At 35.9% G+C, this 13,173-nt stretch overlaps 1 long non-coding RNA gene and 1 pseudogene across 1 annotated transcript; one reads left to right on the top strand and one right to left on the bottom strand.

The window, feature by feature from the left end:
* Positions 1-9: 9 nt before the first annotated feature.
* On the bottom strand, positions 10-601 carry LOC120104157. The gene is made up of 2 exons (XR_005506607.1): positions 519-601; positions 10-434 (listed from the first exon to the last, which is right to left on the bottom strand). It is a non-coding gene; the product is annotated as an uncharacterized LOC120104157 (long non-coding RNA).
* A 6,122-nt stretch (positions 602-6,723) lies between these two features.
* The window catches only part of LOC103715075, a 31,265-nt pseudogene continuing 24,815 nt past the window's right edge, over positions 6,724-13,173 (top strand).

The raw sequence follows: 13,173 nt of genomic DNA, 5'->3' as shown, positions 1-13,173 counted from the left end.
TAACCTCAATTGATGGAAACCTGGTCTGGAAATTTATGTTTATGTTTTCTTTACAAATTCAAGATGGACTTTACAAAAAAAGGCAGTATAATTTCAGCTATCTTACCACTACAACCCTAGCAAACCCAACACAACACAATGAATATGTGCATGAAGAACCATGCAAAATGTAAAGCTATTCTGATTGAGGCTGGAAAAAAGACCATGGAATATTAGTTGATACATGGAAAGCTACCTTGGTAAGTGTTGCTATTCCACTCATTCTTTGCATAAAATTGAGGGCAACCCTTTCTGCCACAATAATGCTGCATGCACATCCTTAACAGTGTCGGTGAAAGGGGTGAAAGAGAAAGGTTACCACTCAGCAAGCTTAAAATTTGCAGATAACAGTGTTGGTGAAAGGGGTGAAAGAGAGGGCTCTTCACCTACAATCCCTGTGGATGTACCAACACAAGCATGAACACATGAAATTTATTTAAGAATGTCAACAACAACCAGTTCCAGAAACATCAACTCACCTACTGTTTGATTTCTTATCCTTGCAAGTTGTTGATATGTTTAAATGTCCGAATATGTTGTCTGGAATGAAGATAATGCTTCTCAGAAGATTTATGGTGATCAAAGATTAGAAAAACAACAAAAATAAAGAAACTTTGATTATTGAACTATCTATTATATTTCTTCACAAGAAAAATAGAATTGGTGAGAACTAACCATAAATAGTAGCAAAAACAAGACCACCAGTAACAACATATAGCATCATTAATTTGTAAGGCATCAAAGTTTTTGAATCAGTCATGGGCAATTCATGAGTAAATCATAAAATCTATGATAATGGCAAATAATTAAATATTCTTGATAATTAAAAAAAAAAGCAGTACTAAGGATATATGAAAACATAAAGAGGATAAAACCAGTGAGGTACCTACCAGAGGGTGCACAGTATGAAGCTGAAAACGTAAAGAGGATAAAACCAGAAAATCTGCAAAACAATGGTAAGTAGATGACAAAGTCAATATATAAGATAACAACAAGCAAACTTTAAAGCCATTTATGTATTACATGTATATGAAAAGAGAGAAAGCATAAAGAAAAGAAAAACAACTAAGGATAGCATTGATATAGAGAGATGATATGTTAAACTATTACCAAGAAATTTTTCAAAATCACGTACACTAAAAGCAATATGGTCATAGGCAAACTATCAACAATAAGAATGAATACTCTTGGGGAGGTTGAAGTTCAATGATGATTATACACCTGATCTGACAGTGCAAACTTCAGTTTGCTATTTATTTCTTATTCCAAAGTGAGAGTCTAGGATTCCATCTTTAAAAAATTAAAATTAAAAATAATAGTTTATATTCATTATGCATAGGGATATGTATAGTTTGTTGCAGATGTTCTACAGACTTAATGAGGGCAAGAATAGATTCAAATTTAAAAGGTAAACTTTTCTAGTATAAGGTAATCCAAAATTTTCCACAAAAATAATTAACGGTATCTGCAATGGTGAATGATTATTTTAGATAACTAGAATATAAAAAATGGTGAACTTCCTCTAACCAACTTATGATGTTTTGACCAATTTTACAGCCTTGAGCAGGCCAAGAGGCGTGCATATTGTTTTCTTAAATGCTTTGAAATTCTTAGGACACCCACTTACTACAGCTACCTCTGAGGGAATAGATAGATATGGTTGTTGAAGAGAATATAGGAAAGTGCATGGTGTGGCATGGGAGTCCCTTTGAGAAGCATAGGAAAACTAGGAGCATATCCTCAACTACATACATCATAATATTCCACTCAAGAACAGAGTGAGAAGAATTTGAAGACCCCAAACCATACTTTCCCTGGTAGTTGAATTTGTTACTGTACTTGCTATTAAAGCACCCTACCACCTTCACTCTTCCCCCTACTGGAAGTGTTTCAAATGGACTACACACTATAAAAATTAATTTATTGACTAGAAGTAATGATAAATACCGTAGAGCACTTACATAGAAAATCTGAACAAGGATGAAACGTAAGAAGGAATAAAGTGCTAAAGCTGCTTTATGGTCGCAAAGACTCTGTGAACTTAATTTTTCACATTGATCAGGTAATATCCACATCAGGGTTGGGATGACTGCAGACTTTAGTGTAAATAAACTGCACAGAAAAAAAGAAGCTAACAGTAAATAAATCGCAAACACATAAAAATTAACAAAGTAGCTGTACAGGTATCAGCTCAACCCCCTGTATGACTATAACTCGTTAACCATTAACTACAAGAAACACGAGATCAGATTGCTGTCGAGTGCAAATAAAATGGCACATAGATATCACGAAAATTAATGCTTGGGACAAATGCCCATTGTTTCACAACCAAAAAAGAAGTTTAATGAAAGAAAGAATTTGACCAGTGCCAAGAAAACCATCTTTGATAACCAATGTTTTCATTTCTGTTTGGTTTTCTTCAATAATCTAAAGAGATAACCACTTTTAAGAAACGAGAGAAGAAGAAGGGAACCGGAGTGCGAGGTCGACGGTGGCGGGGAAGCGAGATGGGGAGGCGATGGATTAATGTCGGCGCGGGACGCCGATCGGAGCTCGGAAAGCGAGATGGGGAGGCGATGGATTGATGTCGGCGCGGGGACGATGATCGGAGCTCGGGAAGCGAGATGGGAGGCGATCGGAGCTCGGGGACGCCGATCGGAGCTCGGGGACGCCGATCGGAGCTTATAAGCGTCGAGAGGAGATGGGGACCCTTTTGAATGAGAGGAGAGGAGACGAGACGAGACTTTTTAAGGCAGAGAGGGTTGGAAAGGATTTGGCCTACGACGACGCTTATAAGCGTCGTCGTAGTGAAGCGTCGTCTATTCTAATGATGTACGGTAAAATTTGGCGCTGATCAAAACTATCCCGACGCTTTTTCCTAGCGTCGGGAAAAAAGCGTCGGGAAATGTACCTTTTCCTGTAGTGACAGCAATAGCATAATACCATAATGAAATACTATTATAGTAAAATGTATTATTATATTATATTATTATAGTAATATACTGATATTTTACCATTATCATTGTATTATATTATTATTATTATTATAATACTATAATATTAAATATTACTACAATAGTAGTCGAATATATTATATTTAATATTATTTGAATGTTACGGTAATATCATGATAACACTATTGTTATTAGAATATTATAATAGTATCAATATAATACTATCATTACTAGAATATGATAGTATTATAGAAATTGTATCTTATTATACAATATTACCATAAGATTATTATGGTATTATTATTTCTATAATGTTACAATGTTATTGTAATTTTATGGTGCATATATAATGTTATAATAATAATTATAATTTAATATAAAAATAATATATAATAATTATTTGTTATTATAATGATTATGATAAAAAAAATATTCTAGTTTATTATATCACATTACTAAATATTCTTACACTTACTATAGCAATCATTTTTAACTAATCCATCAATAATTTAATGGTGATATTATATTTTTGTTATATAAAATATTATTACTTAATATTCTTATACTTACTATAGTTGTCATTCTTTACTAATCCATGAATAATTTACTAGAAATAGTATATTTCTATTATAATTAAAAAAATATTAGTATATTATATTATAATAGAAAATGTAAACAGTCCATTGTTTCTCAATGTTAACCTTACTTGCTCAATTACAGGGTAATCATATCTCTTTCCCCGTCAAACAACTAAGAAATTGTAATTGCATTTACAGTTTTCATTTAAAGACAACTAAACAAGACCCCTTTCAACAATTGCAATTCTAATTATAAGCAATTGAATTGCAAGCAACTGAATGATTTCTTAGATTAATATATATCCATATGAAATAAGGAGGTCTTATAGGCCTTAGAAGACCTGTTAGCACAAATACCCCTTCTATATTCTCAAATTTGAATCAAGTAGCTTTTCTCCTGAGTGCATTTGAGTTTCTCTTCTCTCTTCGTGGACTCTATGTATGCTCTGATGGATTCTGCCGTATGCCCTAGTGGGCTGTAGTGAACATCGATGTCAAGTTAGTAAATTTCGACGAGTTGTGACAAGCCTTGAAGATTTGATGGATTTCAAGAGTTGACAAAAACCTTTGTTAGCGAGCTAAAGCTATTATTTATCCTTTCTCACTTTTTTATTGTTTTTATTTAATCATGTAGCTTAATTTTAGTTTTTAGTTTCTTTAATAAGGTTCTAAATACCATAGAACAGGGATATCCCAGTTTCTTCATGGAACAAGATACCTTGTTATCCATGTTGGATTTTGACCCACATGACCAATCGTGGGTGGTTATAAATGGTTACGGTAACCACTTTCAGAGAAGTTATAACTCTCTTATCCTTGATAGAAGGATAAACTCATGGGTCTCACCCTCTGCCTATAATGGAAACATAGACACTAGTCTCCATCACGGTATGTGATTAACAGGGGTCAAGAGGGAGAAACAAGTTTGAGCGATCAGACTATTCAATGGATCCAGGTACGCTACTCTTTTATGATATGTTTATGATGCTAATTACAGCTTACATGTGGTATTAGAGCCTGGTTCATTCTAGAACCAGATCACGGTAAAAAGGTAGAACCAGATCATGGTAGAAGGCCTCTTATTTGACAGTCCATCAAGCCATGGAGAGTCATCCATGGCTGCAGGGACAAGGCAATGGTCGCCTTGGCTGGTCGCCATCTTGGTCGACCGTCATTGGGATTGGACCGGTGTAGAGGCGATCAGATCGTCGCCTTGGCCGGCTGTCATTGGAAACAGACCGAAGCAAGGGCGATCAGACAGTCCCAATATCGGACGCCGGCATACGGTGCCAAGAGAGTAGGCCAGATCCGACGTCGACTCTCGGCTATGGCCTCACTCACACACATTTATAGAATAAAAAAAAAACTTATCGGAGTTCCTGCGAGTGGCGCGACCGCCCGGGTGACGCCGTCGGGTGGCGTTTCATCCGGCGGCAGGACCGTCCGGGTGGCACCGTCGGGCGGCATTTCGTCCGGCGGCAGGCGTCATGATCACCGCCCTCTCCTAAGGTTCGACGGGCTGGGTTCGGCGGAACCCTAGCCCGCCATTGTAGCGAGCCCGCCGCCGTTGCTCATGGTGGCGTGCGACCACCGGTGGGCTCCCCATCGGGCGGTGAGTCGTCTAGAGGTAGGCGACGTGCTTACCGTCCGACGGTTGTGGGCAAGCGGGTTGGGTTCAGCGGAACCCTAGCCCGCCGCTAAAAAAGGAGGAAGACGGGTCGGCCCGACCCGTCTTCTCTTCCTATTTAAAAAAATAAAATAATACTTATGGCATAACAGGTTTCGGGTTTTCGACCCGAAACACGGATTCGGTAACCCGTCTACATTAAAAAAGGGCACAACTGGTTCGTGTTTTTGGTTTCGACCCGAAACCCGAATTCGGTTGGCCAATAAAAGAAAAATTTTTAGTTAAGTCTTTCTGAAATATTTTATTTCTTCATAAGTCCTTCTAGGGCTGTTAGAGGAAGAAAATATTTTCATTCAGTCCCTGCTACATATTTAACTTATGCATATGTCTTTCCAGGGCTGTTAAAAGAAGACAAATGTTTCTGTTAAGTCCCTGTAAAACATTTTATTTATGCTGAGTTCCTTCCAGGGCTATTGGAAGAAGAAAATATTTTTGTTAAGTCTCTGTGAAATATTTTATTTATGCTGAGGTCTTCCTAGGCTGTTAGAAGAAGAAAATATTTTTGTTAAGTCCCTGAAAATATTTTATTTATGCTGGCATCCTTTTAGGGCTATAAGAATCAAAAATATTTTAATTTAGTCCTTATGAAATATATTATTTATGCAGAGATCCTTGTAGGGTGTTATGATAAAGTTTTCCGTCATTTATTTTATATTTTAGTATAATTTATGGTATGATATGACACATGTACTGATTGTGTGGATTAGTAAAATATTAAATACAAGTTTTATTTTTAATTTGTCATATTATGAATTGTCAATTATGTGCAATGCCATTATTCCAATTTGATGTCTATATTATGAAATAGTTTGGTAGTTGCCAAAGTAACCCAACTAGAATGTTTAATAGACATCAAGTCATCAAATACTCTTATCCCAGGTATTAAGATAGTGACTTTGTAAATTATGACTTACAATTTTCAATCATGAGATATTATGGATTGGCCTAAAGGTGCACTACTTTTGAATGATTGATTTGCTGAATTAGGATAATTAATGAATATCCTTGATTTAATAGGTATTGGATGCTCAAAGGTGACATGCCTATATAAATTTTGGAGATATATCATTAATTATTTCTAGATAAATTGGGAATCACCATAATAGTAATTTAGTATTTCATAATTACTATCCAAAGGTGTATTATGGTAACACTGTTTATGTTATTCATTATTATTGCTAACTTAAAGTATTAATGTTGTAAGCATTTTCTTATTGTCAGTTTTCTTATTGCAGTAACTATTCCTGTTTCGTTTTATTCGTAAGCTTCATCTGTTTCGATCTTTAATGGAACTAATTTCTCAGAGTGGAATGAACAAGTCCAGTTTCACCTTGGTGTTCTGGATCTTAATTTAGTTCTCCAAACTGAGAAACCGGCTAATATTACTGATACAAGCAGTGCGGAAGAAAAGGCTTTCTATAAGTCTTGGAAAAGATTGAACAGACTGAGCATTATGTTTATACGGATGAGTATAGCGAACAACATCAAGTTAATGCTTTCTGAATGTGACAATGCTCAAACATTATTGAAAACTGTGGAAGAACGTTTTCAATCTGCTGATAAGTCTCTGGCTGAGACATTAATGGCTAAGCTTACCACCATGAAATTTGATGATACTCATAGGATGCATGAGCATATCCTTGAAATGACAAATATAGCTGCTAAGCTGAAGGCTCTTGGGATGGATTTGAATGAATCTTTTTTAGTTCAATTTATTTTGAACTTCTTGCCTCCTCAATTTGGATCATTTCAAATTCACTATAACACTATTAGGATAAGTGGAATGTGAATGAATTGACCAGTATGCTTGTTCAAGAGAAGACAAGACTTAAGCAACATGGACATCATTCCGTCAACCTTGTAAGTGATGGAGCCAAGAAGAAGTGAAAGAAACTAAGAAAGGGCATGAAGAGTGGATCATCTAAGGATAAAGAGCCTCATCATGATACCGAGGTTCACAAGAAGAAATGAAATAAAGATAGATGTCATTTTTGCAAGAAATTGGGACACTATCAGAAAGAGTGCCATAAACGCAAGGCATGGTTTGAAAAGAAAAGTGAGCTTTTGGCTTATGTATGCTTTGAATCAACCTTACTGAAGCTTCTTCTAATACTTGGTGGTTTGACTCAGGTTCTAATATTCATGTTTCAAATACAATGCAGGGATTCTTTACAACCTAGATACAAAATCCAAATGAAAGTTTTATAGTTTTGGGAAATGGGGTCAGAGTTTCTGTAACAACTATTGGAACCTATAATTTGTTCTTAAACACTAATTGTCATTTAGATTTGCTTCAGACTCTTTATGTTCCTTCTATTTCTAAAAAAATAATTTCTATTTCTAAACTTGATGTTGAAGGATATTTTTTTAAAATTAGGAATAGAAGTTTGCATCTTTTCAAAAATAATATTTTTCTTGGTTCTTGTGTCTTATGTGATGGCTTATACAAAATAAATCTTGATAACCATTTTGCTGAAACTCTTTTGACCTTGCATCGTAATATTGGAATTAAACGAAACCTGATAAATGAAAGATCTTCTAACTTGTGGCATAAAAGATTGGGTCATATATTCAAAGAAAGATTAGAGAGATTAGTGAAGGATGGAATTTTGTCAAACTTAGACTTTACTAATCTTCGTATGTGTGTGGATTGCATTAAGAAAAAGCAAACCAAATATACAAAGAAAATTGACACAAGAAGCGAAAAACTTCTTGAAATTATCCATACAGACATTTGTGGGCCTTTTGACTCTCCATCATTTGGTAGAGAGAAGTATTTTATCATCTTTATTGATGATTTTTTACGTTATGGTTGTCTATTTATTGCATGAAAAATCTCAGGCAGTGGATGCCCTAGAGGTACACATTACTGAGGTTGAGAGATAATTAGATAGTGTTCATATGAACAGTGTCATCGCGGAACACTGTTCATATGAACAGTTTCTTCACGGAATACTATTCATATGAACAGTGATTTCAGCAAAGAATAGTAACTTCAGGAATGAATAGTAATTTCAGCTATTGTTCATGGGATTGGAGGCTAAAAAGGTCATTTTCTTTTGACAAAGTGAGAGTGGTGTAAAGAGAAGGGATCCATGGCTGAAATATGTCTGATTGCAATTGGTTTAGATGAACTTCTATTCATGACAATAGGGACGAATCGTGATGATACAGTGGAAAGATAGGGAGTGACTTAGGTTTTAGGTAGGTTTGGCTCGGAAGGACCTTCACTTACAATAAGGAAACCAAAATAAAGAAATACATCTTTTTAAGAGTTATATGCAGAAGAACTTTAGAAAATTAGGTCCAAAAGAGTGCTAAAATTTGCACAAATGTGCATTTAACAGATAGAAAGATGAAAATTGTCAGGTCTGATATCGTTGTAGATAGAAGCTCTTAACATTGCTGTATACATATTAAACTGAGTTCCTAGTAAGGCAGTTCCAAAGACTCTTTTTGAGTTATGGACAAGAAGAAAATCAAGTTTAAGACACCTGCATGTTTGGGGTTGTCTAGTGGAGGCCAGAACTTATAATCCACGTGAAAAGAAATTAGATTTTAGAACAATTAGTGAATACTTTATTGGTTATCTCAAAAAATCCAAAGGGTATAGGATTTACTATCCTAACTATAGTACGAGAATTATAGAGACTGACAATGTCAGATTTATTGAGAATGGTGAAACTAGTGGAAGTGATAAACCACGAAATGTGAAAATTCAAGAAGTTAGGGTGCAAGTCCCTTTACCCATGACTTCTAATTAAATTATTGTTCCTACAGTTGTCATACAGCTTGACAACATTGAATAGCAAATTAATGACCGAACACTCCATGATGTAGTTATCACCACTGAACAAGTTGTAGAAGAATCACAAGGGATGACATTAAGGAGACCTCAAAGAGAAAGAAGATCTGCTATTCCAAATGATTATATGGTTTATCTACAAGAATTTGATTTTGATATAGGGACAAGAAAAGATCCGGTTTCTTTCAAACAAGCCATAGAAAGTGTTAATTCTACTAAATGGATTGATGCCATGAAAGATGAGTTGAAATCAATGGATCAGAATAAAGTCTGGGATGTCCTTGATTGCCCGAAGATTGTAAGACAGTTGGGTGTAAGTGGGTCTTTAAGACCAAGCTCGACTCAAAGGGCAATGTTGAACGACATAAAGCCAAACTGGTGGCCAAAGGTTTCACTCAAAAAGGAGGCATTGATTATAAAGAGACATTTTCTCATGTATCTAAAAAGGGCTCATTTAGAATCATTATGGCTTTGGTTGCATATTATGATTTAGAGTTGCACCAAATGGACGTAAAAACTGCTTTTCCGAATGGGAGTTTAGATGAAGAAGTCTATATGTCTCAACCCAAAAGTTTTCCATTAAAGAAAAAAGAAAACATGGTTTGCAAGTTAAAGAAGTCAATATATAGTCTTAAACAAGCTTTCCGATAATGGTATCATAAGTTCAATGACACCATTACTTCCTTTGGTTTTAAGGAAAACACTGTTGATCGGTGTATATACCTAAAGGTTGGTGGGAGCAAGTTTATCTTTCTGGTTCTATATGTTGATGACATATTGCTTGTTAGTAGTGATCTTGGCCTATTGCATGAAACTAAAGTTTTTCTCTCAAAAAACTTTGAAATGAAAGATATGAATGAAGCAACCTACGTGATAGGCATTGAAATATTTCGTGATCGATCATGTGGATTGTTAGGGTTGTCTCAAAAGGCATATATAGACAGAGATCTAGAGAGATTTGGTATGGAGAACTGTTTGGCTAGTGTTGCTCCAATTCAGAAAGAAAATAAATTTAGTCTCATGCAATGCCCACAGAATGAATTGGAACGTAAGCAGATGAAAAATACTTCTTATGCTTCGGCAGTTGGTAGCTTGATGTATGCTCAGACCTGTACCAGACGGAACATCAGTTTTGCAGTTGGAATGCTAGGCAGATACTAAAGTAATCCAGGAATGGATCACTGGAAAGCTGCAAAGAAGGTAATGAGATACTTGCAAGGAACAAAAAATTATATACTTACATATAGAAAGTCAGATAGTCTTGAAGTAATTGACTATAAGGATTTGAACTTTGCTGGATGTGTGGATAGTAGAAAGTCAACGTTTGGCTATTTGTTTCTATTAGCTAGGGGAGCAATCTTATAGAAAAGTGCCAAATAGACAAGCACTGCTTCATACACCATGGAAGCAGAATTTGTGGCATGCTTTGAGGCCACAGTTCATAGTTTGTGGCTGCGTAACTTCATCTCGGGACTTGGGATTGTCGACTCTATTACCAGGTCACTGAGAATCTTTTGTGACAATACTGCAGCCGTCCATTTCTCCAAAAATGACAATTATTTAATGGTGCTAAGCACATTAAGCTTAAATATTTTGTTGTCAAGGAGGAAGTTCAGAAACAAAGTGTCTATAGAAAATATGACAATAGAGCTCATGATTGCAGATCCTTTGACAAAAGGTTTATAACCGAAGGCATTTAAAGAGCATGTTGAAAGAATGGGTCTTTGTTGTAGCCCTTGATATTTGTTGAGGATTGTATTATGTTTATTTCTTTGACACTTAGATATAATTAATCATGTTTCTGATTTTTCTGTTTTTCAAATATATGTACATGTATGAGTTTGAATGTATGATCACAGGAATTGTCTCGGACAAAGATATAATGTTTGACCATTATAGATTCTTCTCATTTATGGATTGTGGTTAAATAATTTGCTGGTGTTGTGGTACTTGGAAGGAACTATGTCATTTTGTGAATATGGAACCGCCATAACTCGCATTAGTAAGTTATTTAATTATAGTATTATGATGACCAAACTGACTGTGGATTGGAATGATGCACGCCTAATATTTATATCATTCTAACCAAATTATGGTCATATGGGCCAAGTGGGAGAATGTTGGATTTTGACCCACATGACCAATCGTGGGTGGTTACTAGATGGTTACAGTAACCACTTTCAGAGAAGTTATAACTTTCTTATCCTTGATGGAAGGATAAACTCATGGGTCTCACCCTCTGCCTATAATAGAAACATAGAAACCAGTCTCCATCACGGTGTGTGATTAATAGGGGTCAAGAGGGAGAAATAAGTTTGAGTGATCAGACTATTCAATGGATCCAGGTATGCTACTCTTTTATGATATGTTTATGATCCTATTTACAGCTTACAATCCAGGCCTATCACAGCAGTTGTCTCATCCCATCCCAGTAGATACCTTCCATCTTTTTCCCCTTCTTTGTTTTTCTTTTTCCCTATTCTTTTTTCTTTCCTTTCTTTCATATTGCCTTTTTTCTTCTTTTCTTCTTCCTTCCTTTCATTCTTTTCTTTTCATTCTTTCCTTCCTTCCTTCCGTTTTCTTCTCCTTTCCTTTCTTTCATTTTTCTTTTTCTTTCTTTCCTTCATTCCTTCCTCTCTTTCATTTTCTTCTCCCTTCTTTTTTTCTTTCTTTCCTTTTTTTCTTCGTTCCTTCCTTCCTTTCTTTTACTTTTCTTCTTTTTCTTTCCTTCTTTTCTATTTCTTCATCATTCCCACTTGGACAAGTTTTGGGAGTCCTACACACATCCAATTTCCATTTTTACATAGGAACAGGACGAGACAGGTCGGATGCCCCTCATCCTGCTAGTATTTGCTTTTAAGCTTCTAATTTTTCATTAATTAGCTTCTAGATTATATTTATTTGAGATTCCTTTACCACTTCCATTATGTTGCTCTGAAGCTCATGGCGGCACCTCCCCATGTGTGTTAACTTAATGGTATCAGAGCAAGTTCTTTCCAACTTAAGTTTGGACTCTTAGACATTCTTTCATACTTTGCGTCCTCCAAGATTTAGAATTTCCATTCCTATGTCGTTTCGAAGAAAGAAAGAGTTGTTTCTGTCAAAGCCAAACTAGATCTTGAAAATAATAGAAACTGATGGTAGTCCTAGCTAGCATTGTTATTTCTACTCTGGTGGCGCCGTCCTTACCTCAATTCAGATTCAACCAGAGACTCTGTACTATCAAATTAGCTTAGTAATCATAGACTTTGGTGACTAAAAACTGCAAAAATCCAATAACAATCTAGCACAAATTTGACCACAATGGATGAAGAATAGAGCAAAAACTCAAGTTGAATAGCTTAAAACCTAGTTTGTGGAGAGTACACAAACTGCCATGCTGGATATCTTGGCTCATAAAAATGCTATCGATCTTTTTACAAGCCACAGTCATAGTATAACAAGATGGCCAGGAGTCTGATTTTGGGAACTCTCCATGTTTGAACCACCATAGTCCTTCTAGGAACCACAAACCTAGCAAAGAAGAATACTGTTGCCCAGATAGACAACCCAAGAGGGGGGGGGGGGGGGTGAATTGGGTTTTTAAAATAATTTGGCTAATTAAAACTTTGTGGATGATTAATTAAAAACTATAGCAAGTTATTTAATTAAAGCCTAGTGCTGTGAGTAATGTGCGGGGAAGAAGATGAGAGACAATGCACTACAAACACAAAGTTTTATAGTGGTTCGGAGCTAACCCTTGCTCCTACGTCCACTCCCCAAGTCTCACTTGGGAATTTCACTATAACCCCCTTGGATTACAGCCGGTTGTTTTGCAAGCTCACAACCAAACTTGTTGTTTTACGAGCTCACAACGAACTCGGTCGGTTTTTCCAGTCTCACCGACTAGAACCAACCCCGATTGTTTTTTCGGGCTCACAATCAAACCCTTACACACGTTGGTTTTAACTTGGCTCACCAACCAACCTTAAACCCCTTGATTCAATCCCCCGATTGAATCAAGTAAATACAAGAGATAGAAGAAAACAGAAAATAGCTTCTCAAAAAGCAGATTTAAAACAATATAATCATAAAGGAGTTAGAAGCCCTCAAACGCTTTTAAGCTGGTGA

The sequence above is a fragment of the Phoenix dactylifera genome, chromosome 17 (assembly GCF_009389715.1).
Source record: "Phoenix dactylifera cultivar Barhee BC4 chromosome 17, palm_55x_up_171113_PBpolish2nd_filt_p, whole genome shotgun sequence".
Taxonomy (NCBI): Eukaryota; Viridiplantae; Streptophyta; class Magnoliopsida; order Arecales; family Arecaceae; genus Phoenix; species Phoenix dactylifera.
Note: the sequence above shows the minus strand (reverse complement) of the source record. Positions and strands in the feature narration are given on the sequence as shown.